Genomic DNA, 16456 nt, shown 5'->3' on the forward strand with positions numbered 1-16456 from the left:
GGGTGGGGGAGGAGTTTGGCCATGAAATGGGAAAAGTTAAAATCTTTTCTGGATATTCTACCATTTCTTAGCAGAAGTTCTATGGGCCAATGGAATTTCCATGGAAAGAAAGCCCCTACTCCTCTCCTTCGATGAAACTGATCAGCAAAAAATGCCCAAATATCCCAAGCAATTCTCAAGAAACTGAACTGAAAGGTGCTTCTCAACATTCCTCACCTCCATAATGTGGAACTCAAGTGGCAGCATATCAGCTCAAACAAAAAACCTGGGGCAGGCCTGGCTTTCTTCCAATATGGAAGTAGCCTACCCCAGCAAGCTCCCTTTCTCTACATAAAGAGATGGCTTACAACCAAGCAGGCTCTTGTCAGGGATGAGGGATGTTTCCAAACCCCAGCAAAGTCCCACCACCTTTTCCCTTACCTTCTGGCTATAAAAAGAAGCAGCCAACTCCATTGGGGTTGGCTCTCCCTAATCAGGAAGTCAACCTGCTGCACAAGCAGCATGTCTCATCTCAATAAACTCTTCTTTCTCTTCACCTCGACAAGTCTTGGAATCCTTTTTCCAACCCACGAATGAACCATGACACGTAAACATGAATCTCATTACAACAGAACATGCATGGCTGAGGTATATTTTAGAATTAAAAGAAAAAAAAAAGGAGGAGGAAAAGGAGAAGAAAATGAAGAAAAAAAGATGAAACACTATTTTCCCACATAAAATTAGTAGAGTTACTCCTCCTTACCTAACTAAAATGTTTCAGGAAAAACTAAGTTTTCATTATCTCAATTTCACCAATTTAAAGATGAGCCACTTTTATGGACTCCTTTAGAAAACATTATCTGCTGCCTTCTTTTTATAAAGTGGAGTCTAGTGTACCTCTTTCTATTCTTAAGGACTTACTGTCACCAAGAACATTGCTGATTGGGTGGGTTGAAAATATGGGATTATAATAAACAATGCTAAATTACTCCACTCTCTGATGCTCTTTTGAGTTTCTGTACCTGTAGTACATGAGTTTTCTTTTCCTTTTTTTGGCAGCCAAATGTCAAACTGCTCATTTCCCAGATAGAGGATATTCCCCAGGTCTGAGCATGTAGGGAGTGCTCAAAATAGACTTCTGAAAGCATAAATATTCATTGTCATTTCTGCTTGTGCTTGCCTCACTTTTGCTGCTTCTAATTTCCTGTGAGCTGGAAAGTGGTTAAGTAATAATGTTCTAACTATGTCTAAGATAGAAGCCAGCAGACCTACCAAGTATGTTAGTCGAGATGAGAATTTCCCCAAGGACATGGAACAGAGTTCAACCTTTTAGACAAATTCAAGTTAATTTTTGCTTGCCTATCGACTGTCAAGTAGGCTCACAATTTTAAAGTTGTTGAAGAGGTGATCCCCAGATAAGAGAATTAAATATGTACTGAGACAATATCAGTGGCTTCCGGCACTTCTTGGATACCCATTTTTCTTACCAGCATCTTAACACGTTAATACTTCTTTGAAATTGTGTATTCTAAGCCACATCTGTATTATAAATAAATGATAATATTCAGACAATCCCTGACTTACAATTTTTTGACTTTAGGATGGTGCAAAAGCAGCACACATCCAGTAGAAATCATACTTCAAATTCTGAATTTTGATACTCTCCTGGCCTGGCCTAGTGATATGCGTTAAGATATTTTCTCCTGATTCTGGACAGCAGCAGTCAGCCAGAAGACCATAGGGGTGAATAAGAGATGTACTTACAAACATTTTGTACCCTACAACCTTTCTGTTCTTCACTTTCAGGACAGTATTCCATAAATTACACGAGATAGTCAACACTTTATTATAAAGTAGACCTTGCGTTAGATGATTTTGCCCAACCACAGGCTAATGTAAGTGTTCAGAGCATGGCTGAGGTAGGCTAGGATAACTGTGATGTTTGGTAGGTTAGGTGTAGTCAATGCATTTTTTTTTTTTTTTTTGGTCTTTTTGCTTTTTTCTAGGGCTGCTTCCGTGGCATATGGAGGTTCCCAGGCTAGGGGTCGAATAGGAGCTGTAGCCACCAGCCTACACCAGAGTCACAGCAACACGGGATCCGAGCCGCGTCTGCAACCTACACCACAGCTCACGGCAACGCCGGATCGTTAACCCACTGAGCAAGGGCAGGGACCGAACCCGCAACCTCATGGTTCCTAGTCGGATTTGTTAACCACTGCGCCACGACAGGAACTCCCAATGCATTTTTTGATTTATGATATTAACCACTTACAGTGGGTTTATCAGGACTTAAAAGCAGTAAGATCTGTATTAGGTCTGAAAGAAATCCTGTCCCTCCCACATGTATTTGATCATTAATCCAGTTAAGACTTTTTCTGGAAAGTCTCAATTCTATCCAACTCTGTCAGCTCCACTGCTGTTACCTTGGTTAGAATACTACTATTTCAACCCCAAATTTCTGACAGTCTGCCACCAAGTTTACTTGCCTTCTCTCTTCATTCTTATCCATGCCTTCATCACACAATTTCTACAGTAATCTTTCTTAAGTTCAAACCGTTTTGTGTAAACCCTTTCATGTCTTCTTAACATTTACAGGGTTAAATTTAAACTTCCCATGACAAAAGAAGGCATTTTGGGATTCAACCCCTGCTAATCTGCCCAGACTCCTTTCTTACAATCTCAGCTTCCACTCTCTTAACACTAACTTGGGAAAGCTAACTCTTGAGCTAGCTTCCTGGGATCTTCTCTCACAGACACTTCCAGAAAATAAAATTGGGCCCCTCTCTTACAACTTCCCATGTTCTACCGGGTGCTTAACCCCAGCATAACATGTTTCTCAGGTGTTAGTCTTTCCGATTCCTTCCCTACTTTATCCATTAGATGCAATTTTCCTGAAGATGACAGGTCTCACTCATTTTGGTGTCCTTTCTACCTAGCAAAATGTCTTAGTACATAGCAGATATTCAATAAATATATGCTCAATAACTATAAAATTAGTACCTAATTATAAAATTAAGCATACAATTTTTAGGAGAGGGTTTGTTTCCCCTCCACTAGTATTTCTGAATATTAGATTACACACTAGTAAAACCCATATTTTCAAAATACAAATTAATATGAATTAAAAAGAAGCTCCTTTTTACATTATCTAGATAGTAACACCCTAGATGAGAGGGGCAATATTTATTTAATTTTTATTTTTATAGCACATTAAACAAACAGGTCCTTAACCTCTTTTTAAATTACAGTATGGTTGCTTTACAATGTTGTGTTATTTTCTACTGTGCAAAAAAGTGACTCGGTCACATTCTCTTTTTAATGTTATTTTCCATCATGTTCTATCCCAGGAGATTGCAAATATATATATACCCATTTTTATACAGAAGGACCTTGTTGTCTATCCATTCTAAATGTAATAGTTTGCATCTACTAAACCCAAATTTTCAGTCTGTCCCCCTGCTTAATTATGTTGAGTGACGATGGTGGTGGTGGTAGGTGTTGAAAAGAAAAGACAGCACTGTGTTAATGATCAGACAGAGGCTAGTATTCTCAAAAGCCTGAGTTGCACTTCTAACTGTGCCTTCTCACCCTTAGACAATTCAGAGAAGTTGATCCCATCTGAAACCAAAACATGTGCAGGTCATGGATTCCATTATTTCATGTATGTTTGTTCAGAAAAACAACACACTGCCAAATGACATCAGCCCAAGCCTTTTTGTTTTTCTTGAAAATCTTCCTGCTTTTCCTGGAGGTGGTATGCACGGAATCCTTTCTCCAAGAATATATCCTAATTAGAATATTTTCAAATTATACGAACAAACCACGTTCTGCTCCCTAACACCTCCTGAACATTTAACAATTTGCATTAATTAGACAAACTGGGTAGTGTTCTAACAGGTACATTAATCTGACTCTTCCTTGGTGTGAATCAAATAATTAAGATTAAGGCCATTGTCAGAATGGGGAAGGGACTCCTTTCCTGGGCTGAATTACATCTCTGTTTGTGATTAACCTTCTTCCCAACTGGTTTTTACAAAACAAAGAAAACAGGCCTCTGACTCAGGCTGTGTATTTTCCATACTCTGCTGATTTGGAGCCTCTATTGGGACAAGTTTTCTACAATGTTATCTGTTGTTCGGAGTTGGAGAGAGGAAAAAAAAGACAATCCTATTAACAAGAAAGGCTAAGTCAGAGATTGCTCTACTGGGAAGTTCATAATAAGCAATTCCAGGCATGCAACCATTTTAAAATTAATTCACAAAGGCAGCTCAAGTATACCAGACATACTGTTACAGTGTTTCTGTGTTTATTCATCAATGCAATTGTCCACCACCTTTTTGTTAACTTCTTTTACCAGGAAGAAAATTCAACACATCTTTAACGTCAACTGAAACTTTAAATTTTCCCCTAAATTTTAGATACCATTTGTCCAAAATTTTAACAAACCTCTGGACTTCATCCAATTCCAAGGGTGATGATTTCAGAGGCAAATGGACACACTGGTTAAAAATTAAGGCCTCAGAGTAGATAGTTGCATTACAATACCAGCTCTGTGGCTAACCAACCTGATAACATATATTAACCTCTCAGAGTTGCCATTTCCTCTTCTACAAAAGGAATAATAATAATAGCACCTACTTACTAATACTGTTGTGAAAATTGAGACACTTAACATGAGATAATGTTTTGAACATGAGATAACAAAATGACTTAAAAAACTGTTTCTTACATCAAATACGCATTCAACAATATTTCCACATTACCATTGGGGAATTCCCATTGTGGCTCAGTGGATTAAGAACCTGACATAGTGACCTCGAGGACAAGGGTTCAATCCCTGGCCTTGCTCAGTGGGTTAAAGATCCAGTGCTGCTGCTAGCTGCAGCATAGGTCGCATATGCAGCTCGGATCTGTCGTGGTGGCTGTGGCTGTGGCTGTGGTGCAGGCCTGCAGCTGCAGCTGCAGCTCCTATTTGACCCCTAGTCCAGGAACTTCCATATGCCTCAGGAGTGGCCGTAAAATATAAAAGAAAAAGAAAAAGAAAAAGATATTGTCATTGTTATTTGAGAACATTTTTCTCCCTTATGTAAGTGTGTTGTGTGGTCTGGTTCACTAAAGAGAATAAATCCTATTATCAGGACCAGTATATTTTTCTTATGTATTTAAAAAAGTTTAATGTCATCCTCTGGGAATTGGCGTCTGCTCTTATGCTTCTGGACCTCAAGAAATCCCAATTTGATTGAGCGACTTGTTGAGAAAGGAAGTACATAAGCGCCCCCTGGTGGCATCTTCTTGGCTTTTGTTCCCGCTCTATCTTCACTGGCAGTACTTCCACAAATCCCATAAAGATCATACAAAATGAAGTCTTGGCCCATTAAGTTAATTAAGCACTATTGGCACCATGGTGTGTATGGCCTAATCTAACAATTTTCATGATCCAAAAATGAGGCTAAATTTAGAATAACGTCTCTTCTTTAACTGTGAATTTAGTCACAGCCAAACTCTTCTTAGAGTGATTTTAGAGTATGTGATTTCTGGGGCAGGCACTCCAAAAATTAACTTACAAATTGAATGTTCACATAATCTAAAACACTTATCCACTGTTCATTAAAACTTAAATAGAAATTTTTCTCTAATGCCAACACTCTCTCCTCCAAAGTCTGAATTCTACTTTCTCATCAGCATTCTAAGCCAAAGCACAGGAGGATATAAGGTAGTTACTATTGTTTTCTTTTTTTGCCCTCTACACTTTTCCCCCTTAGCTTTCAAAATTCTGCATATGTAATAGCTCTTCCCTAGTACTGCAAGCCAGCTACAACATAGTGACAAGGAGCAGCTAAGTGGATAAATAATAATAGTAATCCAGCTACCTCCTAGATAGGAGCTGTATGTTTCACTGGCTTTGTGGGCATTTCGTGCACCTTTTGCAATGTGATCACATGTCTGGGACTCACCAAGAAAAGACAGAGTTTATCCATTAATATAGGCGGTGATCGTCAATTAATGGAATGAGAATAACTTTGCTCAAAGATTTATTTTTTCCAAATGTAGTACAAACATTGCCATTGGGTGTGTTGTTCTTTAAAAGGAAACTGATGATCCTAAAGGGACAGTTCTCTCATAGCCCAATTAAGTCACCTTCTCAACTTCTATCTCTTTTATAAGCTGGTTGAATTGAATGAAAGTCTTTCAGCACCTACAAAAGAGCCTCATACTGAGTTAGTTCTCATACTAAGAAGGTATATGAGTCATAAGAATAATGTTTAGGAGTTTTTATAAGGTAAGTTTGACTTGGAAACTGTCCAAAGAAGTTGATTATATGAACCACTGCTATGGCTCACAAACTGTCCCATCTATTCATCCCCATCCCTTGTTCTTCACCCCCAAGGCTACTAGCCTGTTTAGGCTCTCATCCCTTCTTTCTGAGCTATTTCTGGGTATCTATTTCTCAAATCTTTTGTTGTTGTTGTTGTTGTTGTTGTTGCTATTTCTTGGGCCGCTCCCGCGGCATATGGAGGTTCCCAGGCTAGGGGTTGAATCGGAGCTGTAGCCACCAGCCTACACCAGAGCCACAGCAACGCGGGATCCGAGCCGCGTCTGCAACCTACACCACAGCTCACGGCAATGCCGGATCGTTAACCCACTGAGCAAGGGCAGGGACCGAACCCGCAACCTCATGGTTCCTAGTCGGATTCGTTAACCACTGCGCCACGACGGGAACTCCTATTTCTCAAATCTTAATTCCTCAAATCTATTTCACATAGTGTGGACAGAATAATCTCCTTGTAACAAACTTCTTTTCTCTTTTTTTTTTTTTAATGGCATAAGAATATTCCCAAGGCAGAGGTCAAATCGAAGCCTCAGCTGTGACCTAAGTGGCAGCTGCAGCAATGCTGGATCATTTAACCCACCACGTTGGGCTGGGGATTGAACCTGTGCCTCCCCAGTGACCAGAACTGGTGCAGTCGGAGTCCTCACTCACTGCACCACAGTGGGAAGTACTTGTAATGAACTTCTTACATGGTCATCTTTCCACTCAAAACTGTCACTGTACAAAGTCCAATGCTTATGTATATATATGCACATCTAAATATATATGTATATGTATGTCTCTTTAAATTCATCTCAAATATTTTTAGAACAGGTTGATCTTTCCCCATCGATACTTTCTACTACCAATAGTGTATAAATACACACACATACACATAACCAATTTTCATAAAAAACCCTAAATCCTTGTTCTGGGATATCAAGTCCTAGAAGCATTTTCTATCTCTTTAAGGACATTTAACATTTTCTATCTAGTGGGAATGTTGTTTATACTACACAATTCAAAAACTTTGAGTCACTTACAGCAAAGAGCTAGCACACCGACTGCCAGATGCCATTACCACATTAACCATTTGACTCCTTTCCCTGGAGTTCTGAGACCTCACAACACTTCCCAAAGAGCTCAGGATTAATATGCTCTAACTTTCTTCATTAAAAAAAATGGTGAAATGCAAACATAGACAATGTGTGGCTAGTTGGTATCTGAATCAGAGCTGGGATAGAGGGTACCCTGCTTCCTAGTCAAGAAGCCCTTTCACTCTGCCATACTACAGTGATGCACTGATCTGCACATGTTCCCAGATGCCCCAATGGCTGCAACAAAGGAACTAAACAGCAATGAAGTACATAAACCAATAAAGTTAAAAGAGGAACATATATTAACAGAAAAAATGAATGGGCTGAGAAAAAAAAGTCAACTTAGGTTGTTAAGTGACCTAGCATGTCATCAGAAAATGTCCCTATTCACATAAAGAAATCCTTCTCTTCAAATATTACATTGATTCCTTAAGACTGTGATCCATTATGTGAATAATGAAAGCAAGCACTGCTATGTGCAGCAAGATGGCTTAAGACTGAGTGATCCCAGAAATTTTTCAATATGGTCTCAGGAAAACTTTTATCACAGAGGCCCTTAGTCCAAATGTGTGGCCTAAAAGTCTGCAAATGAATTATCTGCTACCTCCTGCCAACAGCTCTACAGTGGTGATAGGCCAGGGGCCGGGGGGTGGGGGGGTGTTCAGCTCTTCAGTGGATGCAATGGAGAGTAGCCAACCAGTAAAATGTGATTAACCTGGACCTTGGCAAAGAAATTGGTTCTTTAGTATGAATGCACATAAAATCACCTTGTGATTGTTTAAAAAAGTAGGTTCCCAAATAATAAGCCAAAATTCTAATTCTGTAAAGTCAAGGAGATTTTGAGAAAGAGTATTCTAAAGCTATTCATTTCTATCTTGCATAAACATAGCATCATGGGAAAACAGTTCACGTATACATAAATGGGTATATATGTGTGTGTGTGTATAAATGTGTGTGTGTGTGTTCCCAGAGACAAAAAGTTGGTGAGCTGGGCTTCATTGACAAGTTTACAAAAGTCTTCCTTTGTAAAAGAGCTGAATAAATTAGTCTGATTATTTGGCAATAATCTGTGAATTATTGCCAAATTGGCATATGGAAAGTAAAGTGATAGGTTATCCAACACTTTCCCCAAAATACCATGTATTCACACATATTAATATGTATGTGTGTGACTTCCATCCTAATGAGTTTGAATGAACCACCACCTCCAACGATGTTACCAAAGGTTTTATAACAGGTCAAATAGTTGCTGTCATGAACAGAAGAAATCAATGCAGATTATAATTACACTAAATAAGAAAGATTTTTTTCCAGCAATGAAAAGAGTTTAAAAGAATTGAAAAGAGTTAAAAAGAGAAACTATAAGATCTAAAAATCTAGCGTTGAAAACCAGACAACCCGGAAGAATTGTTTGGGCACAAATTATGCTGAACTTCTTGATAATGTTAAGCTTAGAGCCTCTGTGGAAACTGTGCTGTGACATCAGCTAAGCCACTGAACCTAAGTTGGAAATTGAGCAGTACAGTCTAGATGAGGATTTCTCACCCCTGGTGCTACTGACATTTTTAGCTGGATATTCCCCTGTTATGGGAGGCTTTACTGTGCACTGTAGGATATTTAGAGGATCCCTGCTCTCTACACATTAAATCCCAGTAGCACCCACACTCCTCCAGTTGTGACAACCAAAAATGTCTATAGATGTGTGCTATGAGTTGGGGTGGGGGTGAAATCAGCCAGGGTAAGAACCATTGGTTCAGACATAGAAATGCGGGGGTCATAGCTGTGTAGGTGGTATTGAAACAAGTGAGAAGGTTAAACATAGAAAGTATTAAATTTTGAGATATATATTAAATGAATGTATAGGGTAAGCACAGTAGGGGATTGGGAAATGAAAGAAGTTTGGTCTAAGAAGCTGGACCAAAGATCAAGCAAACATTTTCATTCTAACAGTGAAAGAGTTTCAGAAAGGAGTCATTTGCTCTAGAGAGATGGAATAACTCTAAACATCCCTTTGATCTGAGAAATAAAAGAAAATTATTAACTCAATGAGGCCAATTTTAGTATCTTGGTCAGGGCAGACATGAATTGCCATAAAAGCAGAGAACAAGGATTAATTCTTAAGGAATATGGAATATAAGAGGAGTCAAAAGGCAGATTGCTAGATAGGTATATGGGAGGTTTTATGCATTGTTACTTACCTATTTTTAGTGACGACAGAGACAAGAAGGTTAAAAGTTAAAAAGAAAAGTAGTGTACAGAATGGAAGAAGCTGAATAAATTGCATTTTGAAACTCATGGGAACAACACTAACATTACTGTTTTAAAATCTTATTATACAAACTGACTGGAACCAGACCAAAATGCGTGACGTCTGGGTTATGGTGCTGATTTTACTATGAACTGACAGCATGACAGGTGTTTTTATTGAAAAGACTCCATTTTTGAGTGCATGAAAAATGAAGCATTTTGAAAATGAAGGAACATTAAGAAGTTAAGGTCAAAAGAAAATGTCAAATCTGTGAAAGAAAAGGACAATGCCTAGAAACAATAAAGGGCGATGCTAGGGGCAAGGAGTAATATTAAAGCTAAACTCAATCAGCCCAATTACAGCCCCACATAGTCACCTCTTCATAGATTTTTTGGATAATACTCAGATCTTTATAGCCTTGAGAACTATGGTGTGCAATAACCATACCTTTTCCTGAGCAATTAAACGAGATTTTTAAAAAAATTATAGAGATCTATGAAATGCTGTTACTCTTTCCCAAAAATGATCAGTTTGAGACAGCTTTCCTTAGTTCATGGTTTATTATTCTTTCATCCTTCAACATAATTTGGGAATATTATATTCTGTGAAAAGGAGGAAATAATTACTTCTCAAATTATGCGTATTTTAGAATTCTGAGAGCAGTGGTCTTCTAAAGCACTAGAATAGTGGGTAGACAGAAAACCTATGACTCCATTATCTCTTTAGAGTGAGGAAGTTTGATGACGTGGTCTCTGGGGTGCCTTTAACGTTGAAAACTGAATTATTACTGTAATGCATCCTGGGAACCCCAGCAATAAAACTGAGTGGTCAAAGTTATGGAGTGTGTGTGTGTGTGTGTGTGTGTGTGTGGTGTAATGAAGCATTTTACTTAAGTCAGGCAATTTAAGTATATTAACTCTTTAAGCCATCAAATCATTATCTAGTGCCCTGAGGCAGCAATTTACTAAATGGTATTCTAAGTAGCCTGGAACATTTAATGGAGCCTCTGAAAAATGACCAAAGGCTTTGGACTGGAAACTGTCCTTAAATTGTCCAGCATAAAACCATATTGGTGCAAAGATGGCAGCCATTAACAATGTTTCATTTATAACATATATGTAGCCTCAAACATTTTGGTGATTTATTCCCAACAAAATGTGCATTTGCTGACATGATAGAACCATCTTCAGGGGAAATGGCTCTGTAATGTATGACTTGATCCATCTTCCAAATCAGGCTGCCATTAAAGATATAAGAATTTGTTCACAAGAATCAATCAAATAAATGGCCATTCACTCTGATGAAGAATTTTATCAGTAAAAAATGACAATTGGACAATAACATCAGAATATATGATACTACTGACATACCGTGTCTCAGAAGGAGTAAATCTTTTTCCTTAACTTATATTTCATAGAAAATATCAACCAAAACTCAAGAAATAGAGTATTACCTTACTTAAAACCTTGTTAGAGTAAGAAATATGCTCCACTTAACTATAATAATGGAGAAAGCAGGTACATGTTTCTAAGACAACCCATTTCAAAATGTATATTAATCAATGAAAGATAGATTATTTATAAATAAAAAGGTCATTAAAGGAGTGTGGGGGGATAGATTTTAATCTTATAAATGTCTATTAGCTTTAAACTTCCTTCACCCTCTTCTTTGGTTCAATCTCTGGATTTCCTTGATATAATCAGTCCTTTCAATTTGGAGTATCTTCTCCAATACCAGGGATAAACCTTGACTAAAATGGGCTCTGTGAGTGTGGGATAACCTTCAACTGATGGTTACAGGGATTGGTCTCTACAGTCCAGGCACTTACCAATCACCACAGTATTCCATGTCCTGCAAGACTGGCTGGCAGCTGGTTCAGTGAGCTAAAATCTCAGTACTCTTAGTCGGTGGATGTGAATTAGAAAGTATGTGCCCTCAGTTCTGCTGGTGGCCATCATGTGATATTGTCAAAATATAAAACCAGTAAATGGAGAAAGAAAGACCCAAAGCAATCACAGAAAAGTCAAGTTCTTATTAAATCAGGGATTTTCTTAATCTACCTCTGAGCTTCAGTTTACATGCACCAGTTAATCTAAAAAGGATTGTTAAAGCCAATTTGAATCAGATTATCATTTATTTGCTGTCAGATGCAACTTTAACTACTACATCAACTATTACAATCAAGTCTTAATTTCATCAACTTGAGCTTTAATTTCTTCATATGGCAAATGAGGATATAAATCTCTGTCTATATTAATTATATTATATAAATATCCAACCACACATGAAAATAGAGTTGACTTTTGAACAATGTGGATTTTAACAGCATGGGTCCACTTATATGTAAATTTTTTAAAATAGTAAATATTAAAGTACTACACGGTCTGCCATTGGTTGACTCTGTGGGTGTAGAACTGTGGATAATGAGGAACCACATATATAAAGGGTTGGCTATAAATTATACATGGATTTTCAACTGCACATAGGGTTGGTGTGCCTAAACCCTCCATGGTTTAAAGGTTAACTGTAATTTGTAAAATACTGAAATGCATTTAAGGGACTATTATATTTTTCTTTTAGAAATCAAGTTACTCTCAGATGACATTTTCTGACAAAATCTTTAAATTTTTTTTTTTTTTTTGCTTTCCTAAGTCATACTGGTTGCTCTTGCCAGATGTGGAGTCCACAAAGTGAGGTTTAAAATCAAGTTATTGGGCATGAAAAAGTCAATTTTCTCTAAATATATTCTGCTAAGAGCTGTGAGGAGAGGCTCTCTCTTCATCTGGATTCACTCTGAAGAAATTTTAGATCACAAAATCCCTAATCCATACGAGGAGAGGCATAAAAACTATTTTGTCACTCCACATAGTTCTGAATTATAGCATTCCTATAAGAGTTAAGAGTTGTTCCATCTTTCATGAAGTATGTGCGCTGCTTTTTTTTTTGTCTTTTCTAGGGCCGCACTCACGGCATATACAGAGGTTCCCAGGCTAGGGGTCGAATCACAGCTGCAGCTGCTGGCCTACACCACAGCCATAGCCACGCCAGATCTGAGCCACATCTGCGACCTACATCACAGCTCATGGCAACGCTGGATCCTTAACCTACTGAGCGAGGCCAGAGGTCGAACCCTTAACCTCATGTTTCTTAGTCGGATTCGTGAACCACAGCACCATGATGGGAACTCCTGCTTTTCTTTTTCATTAAAATATGCTAAAGGTTCTTAGAGATATTTTTGAAACTCTGCATATTAGCATACTCAGTGTAATGACAAAGATCAAAACTTTCACTTTTGAAAGTTATTCTTAAGAATCCATAAAAATATATACAATTTGGAGAAACCATACATACACTAATTCCGTCAGTGTGTCTGTGGTAGATCCTTTCAACGCTTCTCTCTTCCTTCCCCAGCAGTGGGTCATGCATCCAAAACCTGTCCAGTAATTTTACAATTACTCCATCTCTCATCCCACTTGTCCTTGGATAAAGCTTTGTGACTTGCTTTGACTAATGTGACTTTGGTAGAAGTGACACAGTAAAGGCTTGAAATGCCTGTGCGATTGGACTTGATCTCTTGTACCTCTGCCATGATGAGACACACAAAGCTACCCCTCTGGGAGTAAGAGAAAACACGTAAATGAGAATCAAGCCACCATAGATCAGGAGAGGTATCCAGATGAGCACACAGACCAGCTGATCCATAGAAAATTCAAAGATGCATGAGACTGAATACATGCTTATTGCTTTAGGCTAATGAGTTTGAGGAGGCATGCTTTGCAGCATTTTGTGGCAAAATGAAACAGCTCTGTGTGTGTGTGTGTGTGTATGTCTGCTTAACACGGTGAAGTATTTACAAATATATAATACTGCAATGAGCTAATACACTGAAAAAGGGGATGCAAACAGTTGCAATAAATAGAAAGATGTCACAAATCCTTAACGACCTTGAAAGCCAAGACTGATTTCTTCACCATCATGTCTGTATTATCCAGTATATATTTTGTGTTACATGATTCCAACTGAGCATTGCTTGCCATGAAAAGACTAAGTGATAGAATCTATAATTGCCAGATATTTGTATTACTTGGTCATGACCAAGTAGAATTCAGGGGATAAACTTTGCTTCAGTTCTTTATCTCAGGTTGATTCCTAATACTCTAAATTCTGTCTCCAGAATGATAGAAATCCAGAGTGGTTTCTTTAGCTTATTCAGTTTATACCCATCCTCCGTTCAAATGGCTGTCTCCATTAGCCAAACAAAACCATTTTTTGAGATACCAACTATTTTATGCTCTCATAATCTATTTTCTATTATAGAATATTCTTTTTTTATTGTAACCCCTTAGTTGCCCTCATGTTGGATATACAAAAATATAATTTGAATTTTAATATCAAGATTAACTTCTTGTTAGCATTTGCCCTTATTAGACTGAAGGGTATCTGCTTTCATCTGATTGCTAAAAAACAAATTATTATTAAAGACTGTTTTATGTTATCTAATGTCAACTATAGAAAAAACACGTGGATGGGAATATAAAAATATTAATACACACACAGGTAAATCTAGAAAGACCAGTGTTGAATTAAATAGCTGATATAGCTCTGTATTTTTACTCTCTCTGATATGTTTTTTTTCATGGTCAGGCTTCCAAATATACCTGAACTGTGTCTGGTACACATCTGCAAAAACAATTTCCAATCAAATGTCCAACTTGAGAGCCTAGCTAGAATTTTTTTCACTAATGATTCATGCATTGAAGGCGTATTAGGGTTATCTAGAAAAAGAAAAACAATAAGACATATGTATATATAGAAGAGAAAGATTTATTTTAAGATATTGATTCATGTAATTGTGGAGGCTGACAAAGAATTAGGTTTGTGGGTTTTAAATATTATGTAGTCTAAAAATATGTTTAAGTAAAATCAAGAGCTACTTAAAGAATCATCATCCTATAAACAGTGCTAAAATCATGCAAAACTGAAGAGACTTAGGGGGGAAAAAACACTGAGCAATAATTACCAGTTTACTTTTGGGTTCACAGGCTTACATTTTCTTCCTTTTTTTCAGTAAATATTACCTAAATGTCATTTTCCTCTTGCCTTAGCATTTCTATACAGTTTCACTGTCATACAGAACAAAATACTTAGAAGTTTTCTTGCAGAAAACATGAATCTCAAATATCAGCAAAATACCATTTTTATTGTGATGTGTTATAGCCAAAGAAAAATATAAACTTTCTATCCTCAGTGGGATTTTCTGGCTGAAAAACACCGAAAGTCTATTATAAAGCTTGTCATAAAAATCTCTTCCTAAGCCCTAGATTATCCCATAACTACCTAGTGATCCAGCACAAAGTATGATGTTATTATAGAAAACTCAGATCCTCTTGCAAAAAGGAATCTTGGTAAGACCTACAGAAATAATCGCAGTCTTATTGCACATTTGTTCTTTTTTAGAAGATGAGGGTCATCTTAGACTCATTCAAGTTCTCAGATATAAACCAATTTGTCAATAAATTTCCAACACTTCTAAGTGGAATGTAGCTTCTCTGGGTCACTTGAATGCCTCAAGATGATATTTTTTCATAACCTCTGAATAAAGGGACTCATCCTGATGCCCTTTTACCATCTCATTTTTCAATATTGTCAACTCAGTAACATTGGCCATTCTAGAAAGTTCTTGTCTGGTTAATAAGCCAATTATTAACTTTCAGAAATTTTTTAGCATGCTGACTTGTGCATTTATTTAGAACATTTGATAAAATGTTTGATATTTCTAACATAAAGGTGGCTATAATAAAGCGTTTTTTTCCCCTTTTTTCAAACTAGGAATCAAATATGGGGAATATTAATAATTGCAGCTCACAGCTTTTGAGTATTTATTATATGCCAGCCACTGTAAACCCCATGAAGGCATGTGCTTTTTCTGTATTATCCATCAAAGCTAAGCCAGTAGCTAAAGCACTGTCTGGCTCATATAGGCATTTAATAAATACTCACTGAGTAGATGAAGATATTACCTCAGTTAATTCTCATACCAACTTCTGAGGTAGATCTGTTCTGTTCCTTTTCATTAACACGAGGTAACTGAATCTTTGCAACAGTTAAATATATGTCCAAAATCACACTAGTCAGTGGCATTGTTAGGATTAGCACTCATGTCTGTCTGTATCCAAAGACTGTGCCCCACCTCTATGCCATACTGCTTTTGATTTCTCAAAATTCACAAGAGAACATGTGAATCTAAAAACTTATGAACTAAATTACATGGATTTTTTTTCTAGATATACTTTTACTCATAAATTATGTTTACTGAAATATTAGTACACAAGACTAAAAAATTACATTTACAGAGGATATAAAATTTGTTCCTTTAACATCTAAACATACTATGTAGTAAGATAGCTATCATTTAAAATATATATATTTATGTATTTTTATTGAATTATAATTGATACATAATTATTATATTAGTTACAGGTGTATATATCCTGTTTCTTATCTTTTTTATGCAGTATTTTGTATGTCTTAATCCCATACCTCTAAATTTCCCTCCCTCCTTTCCTATTTCCTTTGGTAACTACTAGTTCATTTTTTTATCTAGATACATTTTTAAAAACCATTATGTATGAGGCAATACTTAGATGCTAAAGCTAAATAGGAAATAAGAAAAATTCTTATTATCATGAACCCTACTGAATGTAACAGGATTAAAAAATCATGATTTAGCTAGACATAAAAGGACAAATACTGTATGATTTCACTTACGTGAGATAGCTATAATTGTGAAAGTCATAGAGACACAAGAAATAAAAAAGATCA

This window comes from Sus scrofa, chromosome 13, assembly GCF_054392235.1.
Source record: "Sus scrofa isolate SSC_HxYL_T2T_F1_AM1 chromosome 13, Sscrofa_HxYL_maternal_Yorkshire_Landrace_v2.0, whole genome shotgun sequence".
In the NCBI taxonomy this organism is placed as follows: domain Eukaryota; kingdom Metazoa; phylum Chordata; class Mammalia; order Artiodactyla; family Suidae; genus Sus; species Sus scrofa.